The 26,210-nt window shown below is 50.5% G+C and overlaps 1 pseudogene; it reads left to right on the forward strand.

The window, feature by feature from the left end:
* Positions 1–26,210, forward strand: part of LOC147706849 (DNA-directed RNA polymerases I and III subunit RPAC1-like) — a 63,336-nt pseudogene that overhangs the window by 22,844 nt on the left and 14,282 nt on the right.

The following is a 26,210-nucleotide window of genomic DNA, read 5'->3' on the forward strand; positions in this document are numbered from 1 at the left end:
AAGCTGATCCACCACCGCAGAAGCAACACAATCAATAGGTTTGTAATAAAACGTTTTGAACACAGAGTCAGATGACCAATCTGCAGCCTTCATAATATCAAACAAAGTAACGCCCATGGAATAGGCTTTAGAGGCCATCGCCCCTCGTGCAGAATGCGCGCCAAACACAGAAACATCAATACCCGCCTCAGACATAAGCCACCGCACCCAGCGCGCCAAAGTAGCTGGAGTGACGGGGCGAAAAGGCTTTTGTAAGGCAATCAGCAGTTGACCCTGCATGTCTGAACGGAAAGAAGCAGTACTCACCTCGTAATCCTTAAGGCACTGCACAACACAAAGGTTGGGACGAGAAGGAAAAGAAGGATAAGTAATAGAAGGCGTATTAGATTTCGTACGTCTGGAAAGACGAAAAGTAACCCCTTCAGGAGTAAAACTGCGACCCGCAAGATCTAAAGCGTGGACATCCGACACACGCTTACAGGAAACCAGACACAGTAACATCGTCAACTTCGCAGATAACTGCTTGCGAGATAACAAAGAGTTCGAAGGCCAGGCTTCTAAGAATCGGAGAACAACAGAAACATCCCATAAAGTAACATATTTAGGCGCGGGAGGTTTCGCAAAACGAATTCCCTTAAGTAATCTGGAAACAAAGGGATGTTCACCCGCAGGTTTCCCATCGATGTGGGCATGACCCGCTGAAATAGCAGAGCGGAAACCATTGACAGTCGAGTAAGCCAGACCAGAGGTGGCCAAAGAGGCCAAAAAATTAACAATCATACTGATATCTGCTGAAACGGGATCAACTTGTCGTTGAGCACACCAATCGCACCATCGCTTCCAAGCCCCTTTATACCGTTTGTGAGTATTGGGAGCCCATGCCTCACTAAGGAATTTGGAAGCGTCGCTTGAAATGTCTGGGAGCGTCCAACGATCCCCGAGATCCTCCACGCTAGCAGCTGAAGGGAGCCGGAGAGGATCAGGGGATGCGGATCTCCGAGAGGATCCAACAAGAGATTCCACAACGGGGGAAGAAGAAACGGCGGAGCGCAGCACATTTCCAGAAGCACCGGAAACCATGCTTGAGCCCTCCAGAGAGGGGCAATCAGAATCAGATCCGCCCAAAACCGTTTGGTGTAAGCCAGCACCCTGGGAATCATCAGAAACGGTGGAAAAGCATAACAAAGGGTCGATGGCCACTGCTGGAGAAAAGCATCCGTGGCCAGAGCCTGAGGGTCCGGCCTCCAACTGTAAAAACGCGGGAGTTGTGCATTGAGGCGAGAGGCAAACAGATCCAACTGACATTGACCCCAACGCCGAAGGAGAGCACGGAAGACTCGAGGGTGAAGCCTCCAGTCGCTGTAATCCCGGAGATGTCTGGAGTGCCAATCCGCAATTTGATTGCGGCACCCCGGAAGATATTCCGCAATAAAAGTGATCTTCCTCTGCAGACAAAAATGCCAGAAATCCTTGGCGATCTCCGCCAACACTTTGGACCTGGTCCCGCCCAGTTTGTTCACATAGCGGACTGCGGACACGTTGTCCATCCGGAGAAGAACACAGCAGCTCGGTTGCAGGGGGGAGAAACACTTGATCGCAAATGAACCCACTAGGAGTTCCAGGCAGTTGATATGGAGAGCTAACTCCTGAGGGGACCAACGACCCCCTGTCGAGACAGATCCGCAGCGGGCTCCCCAACCCCACCGACTGGCATCGGATTCTATCACTACATCCGGGGACGCACCGAAGAGGGCTCGACCATTCCAGGCCTCCATGTGGTCCAACCACCACTGCATCTCCCAACGGACCTCCTCTGTAAGAGGAATCTGGTCGGAGTACCTGAGACCCTTCCGGAGATGCTGAATTTTCAGCCTTTGCATCGCCCTGTAATGCAGAGGACCTGGAAAGATCGCCTGAATGGACGATGCCAACAGACCCACTACACGTGCCAACGACCTCAACGTCACAGTCGGTCTGGAAATAACAGATGTCAACTCTCTCTTGATGTAACGCATCTTTTGATTGGGCAAGAGAAGTTGACAAGCCACAGAGTCGATCTGGAAACCCAGGAAGTCTATAGACTGGGCAGGGACCAAAACCGACTTCTGAACATTGATCAGAAAACCTAGAGACTGTAACAGATCGATGGACCATTCCAGATGTCGTAGAAGCTGCAGAGGACAATCCGCCATAAGGAGAATATCGTCCAGATAAATAATCAACCTGACACCCCGAGACCGTAGATGTTCCACAACTGGTCTCAACAGTTTCGTGAAGCACCACGGTGCCGACGAGAGACCGAACGGGAGAACTTGATACTCGTACCAAACTCCCTGCCAGAGAAACTGGAGAAAACGACGATGAGGCCTGTAGATTGGAATCGAGAGGTATGCATCTTTGAGATCCAGACGGACCATCCAGTCCCCCTCTCGTAGGAGATCCCTCAAGAGATGGATGCCCTCCATCTTGAAATGTTGATAGACCACCCCTCCGTTGAAGTCTTTCAGGTTGAGAACTAGGCGAGAGCCGCCCCCTTTCTTCTCGACCAGAAAGACTGAACTGGCAAACCCCATTGGATGACGGGTCGTGGGAACAATCGCCCCTTTCTTGAGGAGGGTGTCTATTTCCCCGGAGAGACAAACCTGATCCTTTAGAGAAAAATGTAAACAAGGGGGAGGACGGGTCTGATGCATCGGGTGATAAAACTCTATTCTGAACCCTTGAACAGTTTGCAGCACCCATGCATCGCTGGAGATCATGCGCCAATTTTGCAGGAAAAATTTAATGCGACCCCCCAACATTACATCGCATGCATGAATCAGGCTCACCTGCAGAGTGGGCATCCTGGTAGTGTCCCTGTTGACCACCTGACCGTCCTTTGCCGTACTGGCCCTTTCCTTTTCTTGAGGGGTAAAAGTTGGCTCGGGTGGAATAACCGGCGTCATAAGAACCTCTTTGCTGAGAGGAATTGCCTCTCTGGGACTGGTTCGCAGAGCCACGGCCGAACGAGCGTCCCCTACCTAATCCGGCCTTTGCAAAAACCGGGCGCATTGCCCGTCTTAAGGAGGCCTGCGCTTTGTCTATCCCACTGAAGGTGGAGACAAACCGTGTGAGTTCCTTAAGGAACGGCTGACCAAACAAACGTCCCTGCGCCTCAGGCCCAGACTCCGAGGTGGCCAACTCAGAGAGTTTCGGATCAAGTTTCAAAAGGATGGATCTGCGACGTTCCGCAGACATTGCGCAGTTGGCATTTCCTAAGTAACATATTGCCCGCTGGGCCCACTCGATCAATTCAGTCGGGTTTACCAGGGCAGAGGCCTCTTTCGCTTTGTAACCTAGATCCAATATCTTGGTGAGCGGACCAAGCAAGTCCAGTACCTTATCCTGACAGGAACGCCAAGATCTATCCAGGCCCTTCTTCGGGTCCTTAGCATATTTTTTCAGGTACGTGACCATCATGGGGTCAACCTCAGGAGTTTCGGCCAAATGGTCTGCCAGCTCAGGTCTCGGGCACTCCGAGCGCAACCGTGCCCGAACTGAGGCTTCAAAAGGCTGACGTATGTGAGTCTCAATATAGGTAGCCACTACAGGTGAAGGCATCCAGGTGGAAGAGTTCGGGTGAACGATATCCGCCGGTTCAAAATTGAGCACCGGAGGGCGCTCAGGGGCATCCACAAAATGTTCCTTACAGATCCGTTTCCTAGGAGGTGGTGTAGCATGGTCCGCAGAAGCGGAAGACTGGGCATTATCCGATTCGGTCTCATGCAGAGCAGAAGTAGCGGAAGGTGCAGCCGCCAAACTCTTAGCCAGGCGTTGAAAGTCTGTTTTATGAGGATTTACCGGAGACTTTGCCGATTTCTTGGAAGCAGGCAACCAACCCTGCTGTTGCGCATAAAGATTTAAATGACGCTTCAAGGGGTTAATAGCACGCACCAGTGCCTTGTTGACAGATTGTTGGACACCCCTATCCAACTGTTCGACCAAATTCTGTTCCAAGGAGCCTTCCTTCTCATCATCATAGTAATAGTCGTCATCAGCGTCGTAGTAATCAGCCATTCTACACAAGGGTAGACAGTTAATGCCCACAAGACGACTGTAATAATATGGAGTGTCAAAACACAAGTCAAGGGGGAGTGTTAAGACCCCAAAGCAGGCTTTGAACGAAGTAGGAATGAACCTGACTTCCAAAGATATTCAAGTGTGGAGGGAGCCAAAGCCTGCACAGCACCAAAACACTCTAGGCAGAGCCTATGCCACAAAGTTGCAACCAAAGCCCTCAGAAGACCTCAGTGTCTGACGGGGTTAAAGTCTGGAGACAGGCTGTGGGCAGGATGCCAAACGAACGTCGTCACTCAACCAGCTCTGAGGAGAAACCCCGAAACCGGAAATAGGACAGTGCGCATGCGCGACTGTCGCCTGTCACCAAACACCGTCTCAAGAGCGCTCGCGCTCCCCAACGAAACGGAAACCCCTGCTCCCGCTCCACCAAAAGCACGCGAGCGCTAGAAAGCACCCGGACCAACAAACGGAGGTGACCCACACGCTCCGAAACCAAAGCAAACCGCACACCGGCAGCGGAGAGAAAACACGCACGAAGTACGGAGACGGAGCCCCAAACGCGTGAACCACAATGCGCAAAAGCACAAAAGGTAAGATAAGCAACAATGTCAAAGCAAGTAACAATATGCTAGTAGAGAAAATAATGCACTTGACTGGCTGCGGAGCAGCAAAGAAAGAGGAAGACAGACTAATGTTGGGACCTTTTATACACTACTCTCTATGGTTATTCCCTGGTGTTCATGGGAAATGTAGTTTTTTGGTTGTTTTTATTGGCTGCTGAGCATTTCGTTAAAGAAATGAGAAAGCATAATCGGAGCCTCCTGTCCTGACATAGAATTACTATATAAATTATATACAGCCCCCTATGTCTGTTAGCCGGAGGCAAGTGGGCGTAAAAAGCCTGTTGTAGTAGATCTCATTGTTGTAGTGGTCAGTGAGCCTTAATTTATATGGAGGGACTTCAATTCACTCCGACCTTGAGCAGGTATTCCTCTGCTGGCATTAGAGAGACTGTCTCGCTTACTGATACCCTAGGTAGTACCAGTTATACCATTTTAAACACCTTAGAGATAGCTGACGATTCTTTTATAGTTAAGTACCATGTATGTATGTATTTTTTCTTATAAAGCGCATAAATCACCATTCAGTCTCATAGCGCTGACAGAAAGCAAAAAGAAAAACAGAACGAGTGGGAACCAGGTTCCTGATTAAAACAGCCATGTCTTGAGATTTTTACGGAATGTTGTATGGTTGGGGTTTGATCTTAGAGCCAGTGGTAGGTAATTCCATGTGACAGGGCCTATCTTAGAGAAACTTCTGTCCCCGTTTCTCACTGTCCGAACCTTAGGGATTTTTAGGAGGTGTTTGTTGGCTGAACGTAAGGTTCTATCTGGACAGTATCCATGCAATTTGTTCTTCAGGTATTTGGGCCCAAGTCCGTTGATTGACTTGTGCACTAAGCAGCATATCTTAAACTTAATGCGCTTCCTAATTGGGAGCCAATGTAGTTGTTTCAAACATGGAGCCGAGGGAGTACGCAGAGGAAGGTTCAAGGTCAATCTTGCAGCTGAATTCTGGAGCGTTTGCAACTTGGTCAATGCGTTTTCGTTTATGTCTGCAAATAATGCATTACCGTAATCCAAACGGCTTATGATAAGGCCTTGAATCAGAGGCTTCCGATATATCAAAGGTAGCCATTTAAAGATCTTTCTTAAGTTTCTCATAATGCCAATGCTAGTATGGACCACTTTATTTATATGAGGGGCCATGGTCAATTTGTGATCTAAGGTGACGCCAAGATTCCGGACCGTGGCTTTCGGGGTTGGGCATAGGCCCAATTCCTGTGACCACCATTCCTCCGACCAGATTTTATTGGCTGCACTGAAAAGCATTATTTCGGTTTTGCCTGCGTTCAACATTAGGTAGTTGTTGGTCATCCATTCCTTTATCGCAGACATGCATTTACCGAATCTCATTTTGGCATCTGAGGGGTTTGAACCCAGGGTAATCAAAATCTGGGTATCGTCGGCATAAGATATTGTATCAAAGCCGAAGTCCCTGATTATCCTAGCTAGAGGTGACAGATAAATATTAAATAAGGTAGGGCTCAAAATTGAGCCCTGGGGAACACCTTTATCGTTCCCGATCACCCCTGAAGAGAATGGTCCTGTTTTGACCCTGGAGCATCTCCCTGCTAAATAGCTCTGAATCCATCTGAGGGCATGACCTCCGACACCAATCCCAGCCAGTCGTTCTAACAGGACGCCATGGGATATGAATTTACCAGGACACCTACAATCAAAAATGTCAGGAGGGCCGTGATAAGCTGGTCCAGCTTTTCTCAGAAGTGAGTGGCTTTGAGGAGTATAGTAATCTGAGGGAAAGGTTTTCAGTTTTTTTTTATTTGTCCACGTTATCCTTTAGTTACAGTAGCTAAAGTTTGATCATGCCATGACTCAGTCACTTTTTTCAAAATTATCAGGTTGGCTATTGGTTAATTAGATTAACCTTGCACGCAGGGCCTATTTTCACATGCATACAGACCTATGTGCGCCGAGAATGTATCTCGGGACTCCTACTTTACCCCTACTGCTTCATGATCATCCAGACGCACTTTGGGTGGGATCATTTAGAATTTTATCCGAAAATGGTGACTTGGTCAAACCAAAGTGAACCCAGGACTGTGTTCTACAGACCTTACTGAAGTCACCTCTGCAGAGTTAGAATCCCTGGGGTACTGTAAAATATTGAGAATCTAATGGACCAGTGCATTTGCTTTAAAATGACCCTTTTTGTCTTGACAAAAGCATTAAAGCTGTTATTTTTCCTTATGTTCTATATTGATTGATTTGATGATCTCAAATAGTTATTGCAACCCACATAGAGTATTGTTTCCTGGGCCGGTACCTATTTTAGAACTTGCAGTCGATGAATTAACCAATCTGAATGCTCCAAGGGATGGCTCTAAGTGTTAAAAAAACAAGGTTTCCCCACACTAACTCTTGTGAAGTGACAACATTGCCCTAGTCAATCAGGAAGTGACCCTTCAGACTTGGTCTATGTTAGACCTGGCACCATTGGCGTGGGTCTCTCTTCCATTTTTGCTGTTGCCTGATGTATTTTTGCTGGTGTTAGATGCTTTGGGCACTGTGCCACTGCTGTCCAGTGCCACAGTGCGAGTGCTCCCTATGTAAATTGATGTATGGATTAGTGATTCCATGTTTGGCTATTTGCTTTACTTGTCAGACCCTAGTCTAGTGCACTGAGTGTGCCAGAGTGTGTAATCCAAATGCTGCTGGTGGGCCTGCAGCACTGGTTGTGCCACCCACAGAAGCAGCCTTGTCAAATGTGTCTGAGGCCTGCCATTGCGTCGCCTGCGTGCAGTCATGCTGACTGGGCAAGTGCACCCACTTCCCAGTCCCTAAACCTTCCCTTTTCTTCATATGTCACACCTATGGTAGGCCCAAGGGCAGGGTGTATTGTAAGTAAAAGGTAGGACAAGCCCTGGTGTGTGTGGCATGTCCTAATAGTGAATTACAGCCATTTTCATTTTTCACTATTGCAAGGCTACCTTTTCTCCATAGGCCAGAATGGGCTGTTAGAATTGTTACATTTTATAATCCTAACAGGCTCAGAGAACATGTTAGAAATTCGAGTTTAGTATGCCTGAACTCAGAATAATAAAATATATCTTTTAGTAAAGTTTATTTTAATATTCTGTGTTTGCAAATACCACTTTTAGAAAGTAGGTCTTTGCTTGTCTAACCATTCAAACCTGCCTCTGCTAGTTTGTGTATTCCTATGTCTGGTTTCTGTGAGTGACAGGGCTGGGGAATTGCAGGAGACAGGCTGAGTCACCCAGTGGTGAATAGAAAGATCTGCATCTTGATGGGAGGGAGGGGTACACCTGAACTCTGAATAGGGCTGTGCCTGCCTTCCACAATGCTGGCTCCACTCCCTGGGGAGCGCTGATGTCTCTGCCCTGCACACTAAAAAAAGTGAAGGAAGACCGTCAACAGAGTACTCCAGGACTGTACTTGCCTTCCACAATGCCTCCTGTCGGCGTCTGATGTTTCTGCCCTGCACTGTGAAAGGAGAGGAGAAGTCTGGTAAACAAAGTGCTCAGGAACTGGTTTGGACTAGGCACAGGCCCCTCTACCCTCAGAGAACAAAGGATTTTGGGATATAAATATTGGGACCCTGTTCCCAAGAAATTAGATCACTTTTGGACTACAAGAAGAAACCTTTACTAAGGAGAGGAACCTGAAGAAACTGGGGAGAGACTATTCCCAAGCTGAAGTGCTGCTTGGGAGATTGGCCTACAATGGTTGCCTTACTGGAAGAAAGGAACTTTGTGTACTTTGCTTTCAACTTGTGAAGGATCTTCAAGGGCTTGGAAAAGAGCTTGCCTCCTGCTGAAGTCTCAGGGACAACAGACTTCACCCCCCAGCGCCCCAGAGTTCTTGTGGAAGTGCCTGCTGCTGTTTTGGGGCCTTCTGAGGAACTGCGTGTCGCAAGGAGCTGGAAATGCGACTCAACGAGAAGAAGCGTGTAGCCGTCGCTGTGCCTGCCGTCACAACTCCAGAGAAAGGAGGGTGTCACCGCTGGAACTGTCGCACTGCACAGCATCGGAGAGAAGCGTGCCACAATGAAGAGGAAGCGTGTCGCCGTCGCTGCTGCTGCTGCCGTCGCAACTCCGAAGAAGGAGGGTGTCGCCTCTGGAACTGTCACATTGCACCGCAACGACCGAGAGCACCTCGCATCCCCGAGAAGCGCGCCGCCGTCGGAGCTGCTGCCGTCGCATCTTGGATGTCGCTGCTGTAGTTGTCGCATCGAGCGGAAGCTTCACGCATCGTGGGAGAAGAGCGTCGCCGCTGGAGTTGTTGCCGTCGCATCGTAAGGGTGTCGCCGCTGCAGTCCACGCATCCAATCGAGAGTTTCTCGCATCCCCGAGAAGCGCGCCGCATCTGGAAGATCTTCACGTCTTTATTTCTTTGTATCTGAACGTTGCAGCATTTCCCATCGCTGCGACATTGCTTGTCGTGGAAGCGCAATGCAACCTAAGGTACATTGACGCAGAGTGTTGCATCTAAGAACTGAACTGAACTAAGCTTAAATCTACCATCTTAAAGTAATCATAGTGTGTATTGTTGTCGTTTATGGTCTTGTGGTAACTCTATATAAAGTCTACTTATTTTTTATATAAAACCTGTGTGGTGTCCATTTGTAGTGTTGTCACTGGGTTACTGTATGCGGTCACAACTGCTTAACTTACAACGCCTCTGAAATAAAGCCTTGGCTTTTCTCAGCACGCTACCTTGAGGGTGAGCAGGGGTTATTTTAGGAGTGTAATCCCCCTTTTCCTGACTAGAGGAGAGGGTCCCTATTTGTTACAAGTACCTACCTGTGCCAACTAGAGACCCCAAAATCCAACATTCTACTATTGCATTGTTAAGTGACTCACTATGATATACATTAATGTAAATGTAAACGTATTTGTAAAGCGCTCTATTACCCCGGAAACCAGTGTATCCTGGCGCTGTACTAATACCGCTAGGGAAACCATCCTGGCTTTTCCCCGTGAAATGTCCACTCCTGGGCATCCCCAGGGTGCAACCGGGCATCCCCAGCGCTGTTGGGGGCCGTTGTGGAGACTAAGCAAGCTATTGCCCAGAGTTGCAGCGTGGGACTCATGTTCAGAGTAGGCACCGAGGCGAGAAATCAGGTCAGAGGAATTATGAGCCCAAGAGCCACCGAGATCAGCCGAGGCGTGAATTGAACCCTGGTCCCGGGCCAGACCTCTGCACCAGGGACTGCCGCTCTAACCAGTGAGCCACACTTCTCCAGGAAAATTAACATCATTCATGTGCACATTTTTAAAGTACCCGTCATAAAGTATACCAAACTGCTGCTTTCAACGAGATATTCCAATAATTGATAAAAGTACTAGAGGGCATTATCTTTGAGAAAATGGCGCTCTACACTCGTTATGTGCACCTTCCTTAGCGTCATGTGCAGGTATTTATCTCACGGCAAGGCCTGCTACAGTGATCATTGACGATACATTGGAGATGTGGTGACAATTTAGGGCACTTTGGTCTCCTACAGCAAGGGCACATAATGCCTTTCAATGTTTCCTTTCAGCGAAGCCACCTCTGACATGACCAAAAAGCAATGAGAAGGCTGTTGTTCAGGGTTGGACTGGCCCTAGCGGGCACTGGGCGTTTCACCGGTGGGCCGCTAGGGTGGGGGCCGATTTTGACCCCTGGGGCCGTTTTTGTTGCAGGGCCGTTTTTGCAGCAAAGCTGCAAAAACGGCCCTTGTAACATAATCGGCTGAAACAGGCTCTGGCAAACAGCTCGACTGCTCCCAGGGGGGCCGCCCAAGCAGTTTGCCAGGGCCAGTTTTGGTTCCCAGTCCGGCCCTGCTGTTGTTCCCACGATGTTTTATCTAACTGAAGAAACCACAGCCCGGAGCTGGGACCGAAATTAAAAGGCTGATGCTTTTTGTCACAATACTGACAAAATGTGCAGAAAAATATTATGTCCTGATCAGCTAATATTCGAAACAATAGCTCTTGGTGCCCTCTTTCTCTTCCGGATGCATAATATCAGTTTATTTTGTTACATCCTGCTGCCTGGAAAGCACAGAAAGTGAATTCCACTTTGGCCTTGGCTACTGTTCGTGGGCTCGAAGTACTTGTGGTTGGCTTGACCGAGGAGAATTAAGCAATGTCTACAGACCTGCATTGTGAGCTGCACCATTTGCCATAGGAGCACTGAAGGGCTCAGTTTCTGCTCTGACTTAAACGTATTTTTTCTTTTTAATTATAACCTAACCTCATAAATAGAAGTCTTTCAGTGAGCAGTAGTCACTGATTGGCCTGTTCAACTGCCATTGAGATTCAGTTTCCCCTTACCATCGATATAGCATGGTTAATGTGCCAGCAGTCTTCAGCCACACACTTTAGTTTCAGGACTTGTGTATCTGGGCCACTTCTTTTTATTTTTATAGCTTTGTTATTGCATAGTGGATACATTTTAGTAAAAAGATACGGCATTGTACGGTGGTTGGGGGCTAGACCTTTTGATTTGCCATTTTTTTTGTTTTACAATGAAAAGGTATAGCCTATTGTGCCTCACCTTGTAGCTATTTGAAATTCCGAATGTGAACCTGTGAAATGCTTTCCTACACGCATGGGTCGAGGTACATAGGATAGTATTGACTATGTTGTTGAAAGTAGAAACTGGTTTCCTGATCGAGTTCTTGTCCCAGCTTCTCCATTTCGCCAATGTGCATGATCTCGTGCAAATCCCCTTGGGCCCATTCACAACGTTTTTTGTGTACGTAAGTGATGGGAGTAAAAATGTTTTTGAGTGCTCAAATGACAGATCCTTATGCAGTAAGTCAAGACCTGCAGATATTTTCAAGCACGGACTAATTTTATTTAATTGACATTTTATTAAGTGCTTAGGATATTTCATAGCGCTAGATGTAAGAAAACAACAGAAACAGGAGGAATGCTAGAATTTGTGCCCAAGAGTGTTAGTGTTCAGAGGATGCTTAGACAGAGCTTTTTCATCACTTTCCAGTTGTTCACTTGTTGGGTTTAGGGATTTAATTCTAGGCCATTTTATGACATTGCAGAATTAGATAAACTAGAGTGGACCATAGGTTCCTTGGCGGCACCTGATGGTGAGCACATTTCTGGCGGTTACTATATAGGCCGTTTTTCCTTATTATGCTTCATGCTTCGTTCACAGCATTTTGAAATTGTTGTGGGTTTCCAAGGGGGGCCAGTAGAAGGCTTTCGTGTCTGGCCCTACATGGTCTTGTAAAAGGACTTACATTTGTAAAATATCAACCAGATGGTGTGCTTTTTCTGCAGTTGCCATTGTTATTGGGGAGTGTTGGCATGAACTTGTGTTTCTGGTTATGAGACATGCACGTGATTATTTTACATGTTGTGGGCACACGCAAAGCTGCAGCATTTTGGGTAGTCTTAGAGTTTTTGCAAAGACATCACTCAACGCACGTCTAAACATATACCGAAAAAGGCAGGGATAAGTGTTGGGAAAGGACATGGAATACCCTCATGTTTTGTGGGGGTTTAATGTTCGTGATTTGTCCCACTGGAAATACTTTTCCCCTGGGAAAAAAAACAAGCCTTGAAAATGCAATCGGTCTCGCCTTTGATTAAGTTAAAGCCATTTGCTTTGCTAATGGTATTGTATAGCAAAGCAAATGGCTTTAACTTAATCAAAGGCGAGACCGATTGCAATTTCAATGCTCGTTAACTCTGTTGTCTCTCTCCTGCCTTCCTAGGTAAGATCAAGTTCTCTCCAGTGGCCACTGCCAGTTACCGTCTTCAACCTGAAATCACACTGTTGGCGCCAGTGGAAGATGAGCTGGCAGAGAAGCTCAAACGCAGTTTCTCTCCTAGGGTCATCGAGATTCATATGGTCAATGGTATGCAGTTCGTGTTTGCGTTACAATGATCTGAAAGAAACCGGTTTGTGTTGGATTCCTTACCTTAGAATATCCCCAGGCGTCAGGCTGGATCCGGAAAGTTTTTATCAGCAGTACCCCTTCGCGTCGCTAGGCATCGTCTGCGGCTCCGCGTCCGTCGTCAGGAGGACGTCGTCATAGTACTTAGACGCCGCTCTCGTGCGCTGACGTCAGTTCTTCTTTTTCCGCGCGAGCAAGCGAAGATCCGGGAAGAGCAGTACTCTAGTCACTTTTTGACTAAGTTTTTTGATCTTTTTTGATCACTTTTTCAAGTCGACTTCGACTCGCGGTGCCTGGTTTTAAACCTTGCGAGGCCTTTCACCGCCTAATGTCGGTAACCGACCCCCACCGTCGGTGACTTTATTGCCTCGGGCCGTGCCCGACTGCCGGGCCTTGACGTCGAAGGCTAGATGGGAGCGGTCCCATAAGCTACTCGAGATCCGGCAGTCAGCTCGAGGTCCTGGTCGAGGAGGAAGTCGAGGGACCGGTCGCGGAGCCGCAGTCATCATTGCTCGTCGAGCCACCACCACTCGTCGGGCTCCAAGTCCCCCGATAAGTCGAGGCACTCTAAAAAGAAGTCGAAGAGACGTCATTGCTCTTCCAACTGCCCCCGACGCTCGCGCAACGCGGCCGGGTGTTCGGGCGACACCGCCCGCACGGCTCGGCCGGAGCCGCAGGCGTCGCGTCCCGCTCCACACCCGCCGGTCCCTGGGCTGCACGTGACACCGGAGGAGATACGTGATTTCCTTGTGGCCATGAGGACTCACTAGCCCTGTTGAGGCGCCTTCGGGCCCCGCAGGTCCGACTGGGAGCCCTTGCGGGCCGGCGTCTCTGCCCTGCCGCGGCCGGGTGCTATAGCCCCGGCGCCGTTGACGACTCCGGTCGCGATGCCGCAGGGCCCCGCAGGATCCAGGCCTGGATCCGGGTCGTCGCCAGTCGACCTCACGACTCCTCCGCTGGCGCCAACTCCGATGGTGTCGCTCCTGGCGCTGTCTTCGGACGACGCCGTACCCAGTTTCAGCCCCGGTCCCGGTCCGGTGTCGGATCGGCGCCGCTTGGTGCAGTCGATGGGTGAGGCCGTTACCTACGAACCGGCTCCATCATTTTTACCTGGTTTCCAGGAGATGGATGACGAGGAGGACTGGGAGGGGTCTGAGGACCCTCTGGCACAGCAGTGCCAGTTGAGCCAGGACTGGGCAGATGAGCTGGGGGAGGCCAGTGGTTTGGACACTTCGCCCGACACTGGATTTCTCTCCTCCTTCCGTGGCTATGGAGGACGGAGCTACTTATAGCGTGGTGTTGAACAGGGCAGCCTTGGCTCTTGAGCTCCCTGTCGCGGCCGTGAGGACTAACCTCCTCACCGAGGTGCTCAAACCGCAGGCAAGCTCCTCGGAGCCTCTGCTGCTGTTTAGCGAAGCCCTCAACGACGTTCTGATGGGCACCTGGTCCAAACCCTCTACAGGGCCCGACGCCACTGCCCGGCTCCGGGCGACCCCAGCTTCCTGTCCGTTCACCTCACCCCGAGAGCTTGGTAATCCAAGCCTCTACTTCCCAGTCCGCATTCCCGACAGCTCCCCCAGATCGGGAATCCAAAAGGTATGATCAGTTTGGGAAGAAACTGTTCTCCTCTCTGAGTTTGGGGCTGCGGTCTGTCACCACCGCCTGCCTTTTGGGCCATTACAGCCACTCTCTGTGGGATATGGTTGCGGAGGTGCTGCCACAGTGTCCACTGGAGTAGGGGCGATATGCAGCACGCTACTCAATTAGATGTGGACTTGACACCACAAATTTGCTGGGCAGGGCGATTTCAACGATGGTGGCAATTCGTCGCCACGCCTGGCTAAGATCTGCCAACTTTTCTGGGGATGTCCAGGCCATGCTCATGGACATGCCCTTTGATGGCCGTCGCCTTTTTGGAGACAAAGCGGATAGTGCGCTAGAGCGTTTTAAGGACTCCAGGGCTACGGCCAAGTCCTTGGGCCTCGGCTAGCGCCAGCAAACTTCCACTTTTCGCCCCTTTTGTGGCCAAGGAAGGGGCGCCCCCACACGTCCAGCCAGCCACAGGCCTCAGAACCAACAACAGCGCGGTCGCGGTAACCACTGTGGCGGTGCCGGGGGACAATGGCAGGGTCAGTCCACATCGGCGCCCGCAGAATCTGCCTCAAGCCTTCCAAATCCGGCATTTCAGGCCCATTCAACGCCAGTGGGGGGCAGGGTTCGACATCACCTCCTTCACTGGTGTACCATCACGTCGGACAGGTGGGTGCTGCGAATCGTCAGAAGCGGCTACTCCCTCCCCTTCGAGGCGACCCCTCCAGCCATGCAACCGCAGTACCACCGCATGTCTGGGGATCACTTGCAACTTCTGCAAGAGGAGGTTACGGCCCTCTTGGCCAAGGGGGACAACGAGCGCGTTGCTGGGCCTGAAGTAGGGTGTGATTTCTATTCCCACTACTTTCTGGTTCCCAAGAAGGGCAAAGGGGGCCTACGCCCTATCTTGGACCTCCGGAACGTCAACGGCTTCCTCCGGAAGAAGTTCAAGATGCTGACACCTGCTCAGGTCTTAGCTGCCCTAGATCCTGGAGACTGGATGGTGGCGTTGGACTTGCAGGATGTTTATTTCCACATCCCCGTCCTGCCGGCCCACCGGCGCTACCTGCAGTTCACGGTAGGCCACAAGCATTTTCAATTTACCATGCTCCCCTTTGGCCTTACCAGCACCCCACGGGGTTCAAGAAAGTGATGGTGGTGGTCGCAGCTCATCTGCACAGATCAGGGGTTCCAGTTATCCCCTATCTCGATGACTGGTTGTTGAAGGCGGGCTCGCCACAGACAGTCATCTCCCACCTCCAGACTACAGCCGACCTCCTGCACCTCCTGGGATTTTCCATCAACATGCCGAAGTCACACCTGTGCACCTCTCAGAAGCTCCTCTTCATCGGAGCGGTTCTGGACTCTGCGCAGTTTCAGGTTTATCCCCCCGAACAGCGGGTTCGGGATATTCAGGTTCTGATTCCGATCTTTCAGCCTTTATCGCTGGTCTCGTCGGGTTGACACTGCGGCTCCTAGGGCTGATGGCCTCCTGCATCCTACTGGTGCATCACGTCAGGTGGCGGATGCGGGCTCTGCAGTGGGACCTGAAGTTTCAGTGGGCACAGCATCAGGGCAACCTGTCAGACCACGTCCGGATCTCGGAGGGCACTGCGAAACAGTTGCAGTGGTGGCTCACGGATGGCAATTGGGTCAGTGGCAGATCCCTCTCCCTACCCCAACAGGAGCTCGTAGTGGTGACAGATGCGTCCCTCCTGGGATGGGGGGGCTACATGGGAGAGGCGAAGATCAGAGGCCTCTGGTCTCTGGGGGAGTCCGGGCTCCATATCAACCTTCTGGAGCTGAGGGCGATCCGTCTTACACTGAAGGTATTCCTTCCCTCTGTCCGGAGAAGTGTAGTGCAGGATTTCACGGACAACACCACCGCCCTGTGGTACTGCAACAAACAGGGTGGGGTGGGGTCCTGGACCCTTTGTCAGGAGGCTCTGCGCCGCTGGACATGGATGGAACGCCAGGGCATCACCCTGGTGGTTCAAAACCTGGCAAGTTCCCTGAACGCCAAGGCGGACGAACTCAGCTGCCGGTGCATGATGGATCACGAGTGGCGTCTGAACTCGGACGTGGCACAAGATCTCTTTCAGCAATGGGGAGAGCCTTGGTTAGATCTATTCGCCACCGAAGAGAACGCGCAATGTCATCATTTTTTTGAGTTGGAATTTCCAAGGCAGCACTCGCTCGGAGACGCTTTTCGTCGCGAGTAGAGCTGCAGTCTGTTGTACGCCTTTCGGCCTATACCACTTCTGCCCAGAGACCGGGCCCAAGTCATCCTTGTAGATCCGGACTGGGCACAAAGGTACTGGTATCCAGAGCTACTCAGCATGTCAGTCGATCCCCCGATTAGTCTGCCTCTCCAGGAGGACTTTCTGTCGCAGCAGCAGAGGACGGTCCGCCACCCGAACCTGTCCAGTCTCCACCTACATGCGTGGAGATTGAGCGGCGACAGTTGAGGCCATTTGACTTGCCTCCTGAAGTCTGTGATGTGATTCTGGCAGCCAGGCGTCCCTCCACAAAATCGTTATACGCCTGCAGGTGGAACAAATTTGTGGCATGGTGCACAGAAAAGGCTGTGGATCCACTTTCAGCCCTCCTTTCAGAGGTTCTCCTCTTCCTTCTTCCTCTTGCCCAGCAGGGTTCTGCTCTGGGCACCATCAAAGGCTATCTCTCGGCCATTTCAGCCTTCTTGAGGCTTCCTGATCAGCCTTCTCTTTTCAAGTCCCCAGTTGTAATTAGATTCTTGAAAGGCATCGCACACATGTTCCCTCCTGTTCCTTTTGTGATGCCTTAGTGGGACTTGAACCTTGTTTTGACTTATTTGATGTCCACTCCTTTTGAGCCACTTCACAATTGCCCTCTTCGTCTTCTGACTCTTAAGACTGCATTCCTGGTTGCCATCACCTCTGCCAGGAGAGTGAGTGAGCTCCAGGCTCTATCTTCTAAGCCTCCTTTCCTCTCTGTCCATCCGGACAGTTGTCTTGAAAACTCGTCCTTCTTTCCTGCCCAAGGTGGTTACGGCCTTTCATATCGGGCAGTCCATCACTTTGCCCACCTTCTTTCTGCCTACCTTCTTTCTGCCTCCGCATCCCTCAAAAGAGGAAGAGAGGCTCCACTATCTGGACCCAAAACGTGCGCTCTCATTCTATTTAGACTGCACACGCCAGTTCTGGGTGGACGACCAGCTCTTTGTTGGTTACGTGGGCGCTAAGAAGGGACGGGCGTTGCACAAACGAACCATCTTGCGGTGGGTCGTGTTGTGCATCAAGGTCTGTTACTCTTTGGTGCAGAAGGAGCCTACTGTTGGGCTGAGGGCCATTCCACCCGGGCCATGGCGGCTACTACTGCCCTGGGTCGGGGAGTCCCCTTGCAGGAGATCTGTCATGGACAGCTACGAGGGCCTCGCTGCATACGTTTGCTAAGCATTACTGCCTGGACAGCCAAGTCCGGAGAGATGGCTTTTTCGGCCATTCCGTTCTCCAGGACTTTCTAGTGTGATCTTGGTTCGCAGACCCACCACCGGGGTTGGTATTGCTGGGGTATCCTTCTAAGGTAAGGAATCTAATACTAACCTATTTCTTTCAGATGCACAAGTTACTTACCTTCGGTAACAATATATCTGTAAGAAACAGTAGTTAGTATTAAATTCCTTACCGCCCCACCCATCCTCCCCGTTCTGCGAACCGATATCTAGGGTTAAGGTATCTCCCTATGAGGGCCCTAGTTTCATGGCACCAGTGTTGGTTTCTTGCATGGCTCTGCGTTCCTGTGAGGTGCCGGGTTTTTAGAGACCCGGTGGTGCCAGGGGATCACACCCTAAGACCTCTGAGTTCTCCCTGTTCTGGACTTACAGAAACACAGAGTCTTCTAGTTGAAGTCAGTGATCGAGTTTTCTTGGCTGCAACCAAGTAACATGCGTCCTAGAAGTACGACAACACGGGCCGTAAGTTCTCAGGAGACTGTTCGTTTTTACAGAACCAGCCCTCTCCTTATATACATAAATAATAGCTGTAGGCAAGAATTCTTGAGTTAATGATATGGCTATACAAATATTTCCACAATAATACAAAGAGCGAAGTCATGCTGGTCAGCACATATTTTAGATGTCCAGTTGGTGATGGATTACCCCGCCAGATCCAGAACTCCCATCAGATATCGATGAAACACCAATAAAGTCGTGCACCCTCCCATCATAAAACGGGTTGTAAACAAGAATCATGGACAGGTGTATGTGTATGGGAAACAGGGTCTGTATGTAGTGGATGGTTTATGACATGTTGTGCCTTGATGATATCTTGCTCGGCCACTGGGCGAGGAGCTGCCCAAACAGGCTTGGCTGGAGGCAGTGGAGGCAGCTTCGGCCAGGTCATGGGGAAGTCAGCTACAGAGGACGTGTCCTTTTAGATCAAGCTCGGCTTTAATCAATTGACTTATATGAGGGCAAGCCATAAGATGGATGCCGTTTACAAAATGGAGTCGGAGGGTTCGGGACGGAAACTACGATTTAAGGGTGTTAGCATCACTCAATCGTGACGCAAATACATAGGGATAATGTCCTGATCATTACCGGTTCGTAGATACCAAATTCGTCATGGTACGAGGATATTTTATGACACGAGTGTTGGACCTCGATATCTGTAAAACAGCGGGGTCCAGATTTGCAGTACCACAGCCCCTCCTTTTGCCCTCATATTAGGCAATAACTCACACTAATCTGAGTCCAAATCTGTATTGATGAATTCACGGAGATGCTGCTGTAGCATCATTCTGTTGCTCAATTCGTCCCTTGACACGGGCTTCCTTACACATGAAGTGGCAGAGGCCACATATTGCAGGAGCGCACTGCACAAACAGGCAGAACATAAACAGAACGGCTAAGATCATCCCAATGAAGATCAGAGTTTTCCACCCCCAGGCAGAGATCAGTTCCCAGAACCACCCTAGCAGAGACCAGTCTCCTTTCTCCATGTGAAGGGAGTCGGAGATTTTGTGTAATTTGGAGATGGCCTGGTATACCGTCGGAGCATTATCGGGGATGAAAATGCAGCAACTAGATTGGATCACTCTACATACACCACCACGGTCTGCAAGTATGACATCTAGGGCAACCCGGTTCTGAAGGGTCACAAGTCGATCCGACTGAAACTCAGCTGTTAAGTTGCTAAGGGCACCGGCCGTTTCAGTCACGGTGGATTCAACTATTCTTGTCAGTTGTCAAATGTTCCTGCTGTTCACCATGGGCCCCCAAAATGGCAGAAAACCCTTTGCGAAGTCTCCAAACTCCTGACCCGCGGTGTCGTCTTGATTAACGACACCCCTAACTATCCTTGTCCGATGGTAATCTGCCCCGGCCGTGTAGGTGGGTGGCAGCAGAAACGAGATGAAACATGTGCCCGAGAAGTCAGGGGGCAACCATGTGTAGGCTTTGTCATGGCAGACGAAATAGGTGCCTTTAGCCGCCAAGAATGGAGGGGAAGTTCGGGAGGCAAACACATATGTCTCCGTACATATGCTCTTCCCCAACTGCGCTTTGGGATCCCTGCCAATACCTTGCAGACATAAGTGACCTCAGTGGGGTACTATCCAGACTGGGGAGGATTTCTTTGATTTCTGGCTCTCACTTAAGGAAATCCCATACTTGGTGATGTTCCACCTGCTGTATGGGGTAAACTCATCTTTGGGAGTTGCTCTAACCGTGTCAATATCTCTACTCATATTTCGGATCCCTGCCACTAGTGCCTTATTGTTTGAGTTCTCCCCTCGAATGTAGGGTTCAAGGGAATACAGGAACATAGTCTGGAAAGCCCACAGGGAACCGAAATAACTGAATGGCAGGACAAAGTAAGGGATGCCCTTATCTGCAGTGTGTGGCATGAGTCCGCATATCCAACAGTTCGATGTGTTCATAATAGACTGGTGCTGGTGTAGGAGCTGGACAAAGGAGTTATTTGCGAATTCCAGTCTTCTGGCAGACTCGTGTTCAGGTAGAGGGTGAAAGGAGTGTGTGGGATCAGTGGGAGAAGGTGCGAGTTGTGTGTTGTGTATGAATGGAACTCGAAAAATGGAAAGAGCAAAGCCAGTCAAAAACATTATTATACTACACAACATTAAGATGCTTAACACTAGAGTTCGTCTTCTTGCCATTATAGTACATATTTTCTTTTCAAAGGTCATGTGTCTAGGAGGTCTCTCAACCCCTGGAAACTCCATCCTCTGGTTGCTGCCCGCGGTGGGAGGTTGCTTCTGCCAAGATGTGCGCTCTGTCCAGTACGGGGTGATTCCCTCAGACTGACCAGAACCGTTGACCTAGGCGTCTCCGGCTGCACTCCTCAGACTTCAACCACGGCCTTAGCAGCAGAACCGGATGGCGGTTCGAAAATCAAAAATGAGCTAGTTCCCTGGGCGAGAGAGCTGTGGAATCAAAAATAGTTCATGGGAAGAGGGGGGGAAATCGCACAAATTCGGTTAAGTCAGTTCCTCGGTTTTGGCCTCAGATTATATCGTTCCTTTCCAGGCACGGCGTGATCTTCAAACAATGTCTCAGGTTCTGTAGTGTCCAACTGCATCGACGGGGGCACAGATCCTTGCAAGATACAGTCACTCTCTTGGTCGGTACCAGTTCCTTTTAATCGTGCATCGCTGAAGGGGACAAAACGTGGTACAACCTCAGTCTCGGAGTCACCGACTCCTTGCTGGACCCATCGGTCGTATGGAAGGGGCAACGGGACCCTTTTGCAGTGGGCGCCGTGCACCCGATGTTTCTTTCCGTGGACACGTACTGCAGAGCGGGTAGACAGTAAAACCTGGAAAGGTCCGGTCCAGCGAGGCTCCTCGTTCTTGGTACGTCTGAAATTCCGAATCAGGATCCAGGAGCCGGGCTCGATGGCGTGGCCTGGATCTTCAGACGCCGGTGGAGAGGAGCTGTGGACCTGTTGATGTAAAGTATGCAGTTTAGTTGTCAATTCGTGCAAATAGTCAAACAGTACAGGGTACTCGATCTCATTGAGCTTTCTTGGCCTCGGTACTCCCCATATATTAGCTGGGCGCCCAAACACGATCTCGTGTGGGCTAAGTCCCAATCTAGAATGGACGATCATCCTGGTAGACAGGAGTGCTAAAGGCAGGGCATCTGGCCACTTGAGGCCTGTGCTGGCTTGGATCCTGGCCAGTTTCAATTTTAACGTGCCATTATAGCACTCTACTAATCCTGCCGATTGGGGATGATTTGCAGCATGGAACTTTTGGCGGATGCCTAGACACTCACACACTCTCTTCATGACTCGTCCCACAAATTCACTTCCGTTATCACTCCAGACAATCCTAGGCATCCCAAATTCCTTGACAAGGGCTTTGGCAGTTGACAATGCAGTGTTGTTCTTAAGGGGGTACGCTTCCACCCACCTGGAGAAGGCGCAAACGACAACAAGGACATATTTCAGGTTATTGCACCTCTCCATGTGAATGAAATCGAGTTGCAAGACCTCGAACGGGTATGTTGGAGGGGCGAAATGACCAGCTGGGGTTGGGGTTCCCCTACCGGGATTGTGTTTCAAACACACCATACAGTTTCTGACCAGATTCTCTGCACATTTTGGGATACCACTATTCTGCCATACTGGGGCCAACAGCTTACATATTCCTTTCACACTGATGTGTGCCATTCCATGGGCCATCGTTACCACTGCGAGTACATAGGCGTTAGGTAACAACCATCGCTGATGTTCTGACAGTTCGACCCAACAACCATTCGCGTCTAACCTACCCTTGCTTTCTCTCCATTCATTCACTTCTTTCTCGGTAGCATCAGCTTGTATAGACTTTACACTTTCAATGGTGTCTTCACACATACCCACATCAGGGGTCCATCTAGCAGGACCTACTACATACATCCGACTCATTGTGTTCCTTGCAGTCTCTTTCGCGACCTCATCGGCAAATGCATTCCCTCGACCAACATCATCTCGGATTTTCTTATGCGCGCCACATTTCACAATCGCAACCTGTAGGGGCAAGGTCAGTGACTCGAGAAGGTCGTGTACTAGCTGGCCGTGTTGAATCTTTGCACCATGCTGTGAGAAGTTGGCCCGATATGCAACGTTCGCTATTCTAGCGACCGCTATGTATCGTTCCAACGACCCTTATGGTGTTTGGTTGTAAGTCAACCTATAGACCAGCTATCCTAGTAGCGTGGATACGAGCAGTCTAAGGCTAAAGACTCGAGAGGGCGCGTTAAGCCAGCTGTTTACCACACATGTACCCCTTGAACACCCAGTGAAAGGACACCACACAAGTGTTATGAAAATAAACAGTATATTTATTAAGAATCACAACAGCCCTGTACTCTTTATGAGGACAGGGTACTAAGCACAAACCAAATCTCTTTAGCAAATACTTCGAGTGCACAATTAAAACAAGTGTCCGAGGACACGGAAAGATTAAGGTCTCGGGCGGACCCGATAAGGCAAGTCGGAAGCGAGGGACTCAGGACCCTAGAGTAAGGAGGCTATGCAGGCACCGAAATGCCGAGTTACCTAGCCACGATGGCTGCGGCTGCACAAGTCTTACAGGCGTCGGGGTCTTCGCTGACGAGCCAGGAGCCGGAAGAAAAGGAGTTGCTGGCCGGCGACCAGTGCTGAATAGTTCGTAGAGATCCAAGCCTGGATCGGAGATTGATGAAACCTGAAAGCAGAGGGGACCAAGTTCGTACTACTAGCCAGTAGTCAGAGGGTACCAGGAAGGCACCGGTTGGCCGTCACCTCGACCAGGTGAGTGGGCGACGCTAGGCTCTGCAGTCTCACGGATCAGGAGGCGTTGTCGGCGATCACGGTGGAGGTGCGAGCTGTCCCACGAAGGATGATGCTGTCGGCGTCGCTGGGCCCAGGATGGGGCAACAAGCCTTGGCAGATCTCAGGGCCACGTGGTGGGCCTAAGATGGCGTCTTGAGTGGACCAGGAGGGTCCGGGGTGCTTCTCGCAGAGATGGAAGCAAGGGCCAGTCTGGAGCAACCAGACCAGCAGTGATGATTCTCGGATGTCGTCACAGAAGGGCACAAGCCAGCGGCTAGTGACCAGACAACGTGCTGAGCAGCAAGCAGAAGGGCCCCACGCAGATCGTGGAGATGCTGGGAGACTGCACTTCGGTGCTGGAGCGGCTCAGGGTCGGGGCTTCTCGGACCCCAGAGCACTCACCAGAGAGTTACCTCGATGGTCGTGCTGGTTTTAAGAGCGTGCAGGTTCTGATGATGGCCGGTCCCTCGAGGTCTCGTCGCACCCACAGATCACAGCTGAGCTGATGACGTGGGTAGAGTTCAGAGGTGCCAGGGAAGCCGGTTCTCGTCGAGCTGGGCCGTCGGATTCCTTGAGGAAGGACTTACAGCAAACCGCAGAGTTCTTAGTTGGTGCCCGCTGATGCAGGGTGACTACTCCTTAGTCACAAGGGAGAAATCTTGAGAAGAGTCTTGAATGTCCTTTCGTAGAAAGTAGTTCTTGAATCAAAGATGATCTAATTTGGAAGGGTCCCCGCTCCGGTCTTTATTCTAAAGAAAGGGGTGGGTACATGACTAGGTCCTGCCCTAAGGGTGGGACCAGGAAGGGGGGTAGTTACACCCCTCTCCCCTGCCGGGCTTTCCCCAGGCCAGGGCTGTCGCCCCTGGAACTGGTTCTAACCGGCAGATGCGTAGTGAGCACCGGGGTGCCACTCCGCAGTCACCTTCTCGCCAAAGCCCTACCTACCCAGAATACACAAACCCTGTCTGGGACGGTGCGAACACCGCCCTCGACAGGAAACCCTTTGTCCAAGTGCTCCTCGCTGGAAGGACTCCCAGCAGCAGGAGGTCAGACTCGTGTCTGTGGTGGCAGCATCCATTTTGTGGAGCTGAGGCTTCAGTTAACTTTAACCGGGGTTCACAGTTACGTACATGTCGTGTCCCTCTAGAAGGGTGGGATGCTAACCTCATCGCCAGAATTGGTGAGAGGGCAGCACCCCGATTCGTATGACACCTTACTCGACATGCCTTGATAACGCGACACCGGAGTTACCGATATGGTACGCGTTATCATGGAACAGCTATTGGGTCTTGATTCCGCAAGCTGCAACCGGGCTCGGCTCGGGCCTGAACCTAGCTCACACGAGCCCACGCACTCTGCCTTCAGGATCGTTAAGGCCTGCCATAGGAGTGACTGATAGGAACTCGGGTGTCCATTGTATGGTTAGATATAGAGCTACTATACCTAAAGCGAAGGGTGGTTACACGTCTTCGCCCCAGCTGTCGTGCAGCCAGTTGTGTCAAATTTAGGAGGCCAGCCAGGGGTGGCATAATACATGCTTCAGCCCCTGGCGGCCCTGGGTACACCTATGCCCTGCGTTACGGGGTCTGATAAGGTGGCCCAGTACCAATTGGTAAATGCACCTAGGGTACATATCGTAATTTAGAAAGAGAACAGCCAGGCTGTGGGTTTGATTAGCAGGCCCACAGCCAGAGAAAGTCGTAAACCAGTGAAACAAAAGCAAAAAATCTGGGTGATCATAGGATTGCAGACCCTACTCTCCTACATGACCCCCCCCCAAACGTCGGAACAATAAGCTAACCTTGACCAGGTGAGTCTTCTTGTTCTAAGTGGAAATATCTGGAGAGCCCATCGGCATTGCCATGATCAGTACCAGGTCTATGTTCCACTGTAAAGTCCATCCCCTGTAGGGAAATGGACCACCTAAGCAGTTTGGGGTTTTCACCCTTCATCTGATTTAGCCACAAGAGGGGCTTATGGTCGGTCTGAATCTTGAAGTGAGTGCCAAACAAGTATGGCCTCAGCTTCTTCAGGGCCCAAACCACAGCAAAGGCCTCCCTCTCAATAGCTGACCAATTCTTCTCTCTAGGGGTCAGCCTTCTGCTTATAAAAGCAATGGGCTGGTCTTGACCATCAAAATTCAGTTGAGAAAGAACAGCTCCCACACCCAACTCAGAAGCATCTGTTTGGACAATGAATGGTTTGGAGTAGTCCGGACTCTTGAGGATAGGCGCCGTGCACATGGCCTGCTTTAGGTCATCGAATGCTTTTTGACAGCTCGCTGTCCACTGAACCTTTTTTGGCATTTTCTTACTTGTCAGTTCGTTTAATGGTGTCACAATGGAACCATAGTTCCTGACAAACTTCCTATAGTAACCAGTCAGGCCCAAGAAAGCTCGAACCTGAGTCTGGGTGGTTGGAGGAGCCCAGTCCCTGATTGACTGTATCTTGCTCTCCAGTGGCTGAACCTGACCTCCACCTACAAGGTGGCCCAGGTATACAACCTGTGTCTGCCCTATCTGGCACTTGGTGGCCTTGATAGTGAGACCTGCTGCTTGCAGTGCCTCTAACGTCTTCCGCAGGTGGACCAGGTGATCCTCCCAGGTGGAGCTAAAGACAGCAATATCGTCAAGATACGCCGCACAGAAGTCATCCAGCCCAGTAAGGACTTGATTCACCAACCGTTGGAAGGTGGCAGGTGCATTTTTCAGACCAAAGGGCATTACCACGAACTGATAATGCCCACCGGGGGTTGAAAATGCGGTTTTAGGCTTGGCGTCCTCAGCTAACCTGATTTGCCAATACCCAGCTGTCAGGTCAAACGTACTTAAGTAGTTGGCCGAAGCCAATCTATCGATAAGCTCGTCTGCCCTTGGTATTGGGTGGGCGTCAGTCTTAGTGACTGCATTGAGACCCCTGTAGTCTACGCAAAACCTCATCTCTCTCTTACCACCCTGGGTGTGAGGTTTCGGCACTAGAACTACGGGACTAGCCCAAGGGCTATCCGAGGGTTCAATGACTCCCAGCTCCAACATTTTCTGCACTTCACTCTTGATGCAGTCTCTAACGTGATCAGGCTGCCTGTAGATTTTACTCTTGACGGGCAAGCTGTCACCAGTGTCAACCTCATGGGTGCACCAATCGGTCTGACTGGGTGTTAGAGAAAACATATGTCTGAACGACTGAAGAACCTGTTTACAGTCGCTCTGTTGATGTTCGGAGAGGCTGCCACAAAAGACAACACCATCTACCGAG

Source organism: Lissotriton vulgaris, chromosome 6 (genome assembly GCF_964263255.1).
Source record: "Lissotriton vulgaris chromosome 6, aLisVul1.2, whole genome shotgun sequence".
In the NCBI taxonomy this organism is placed as follows: domain Eukaryota; kingdom Metazoa; phylum Chordata; class Amphibia; order Caudata; family Salamandridae; genus Lissotriton; species Lissotriton vulgaris.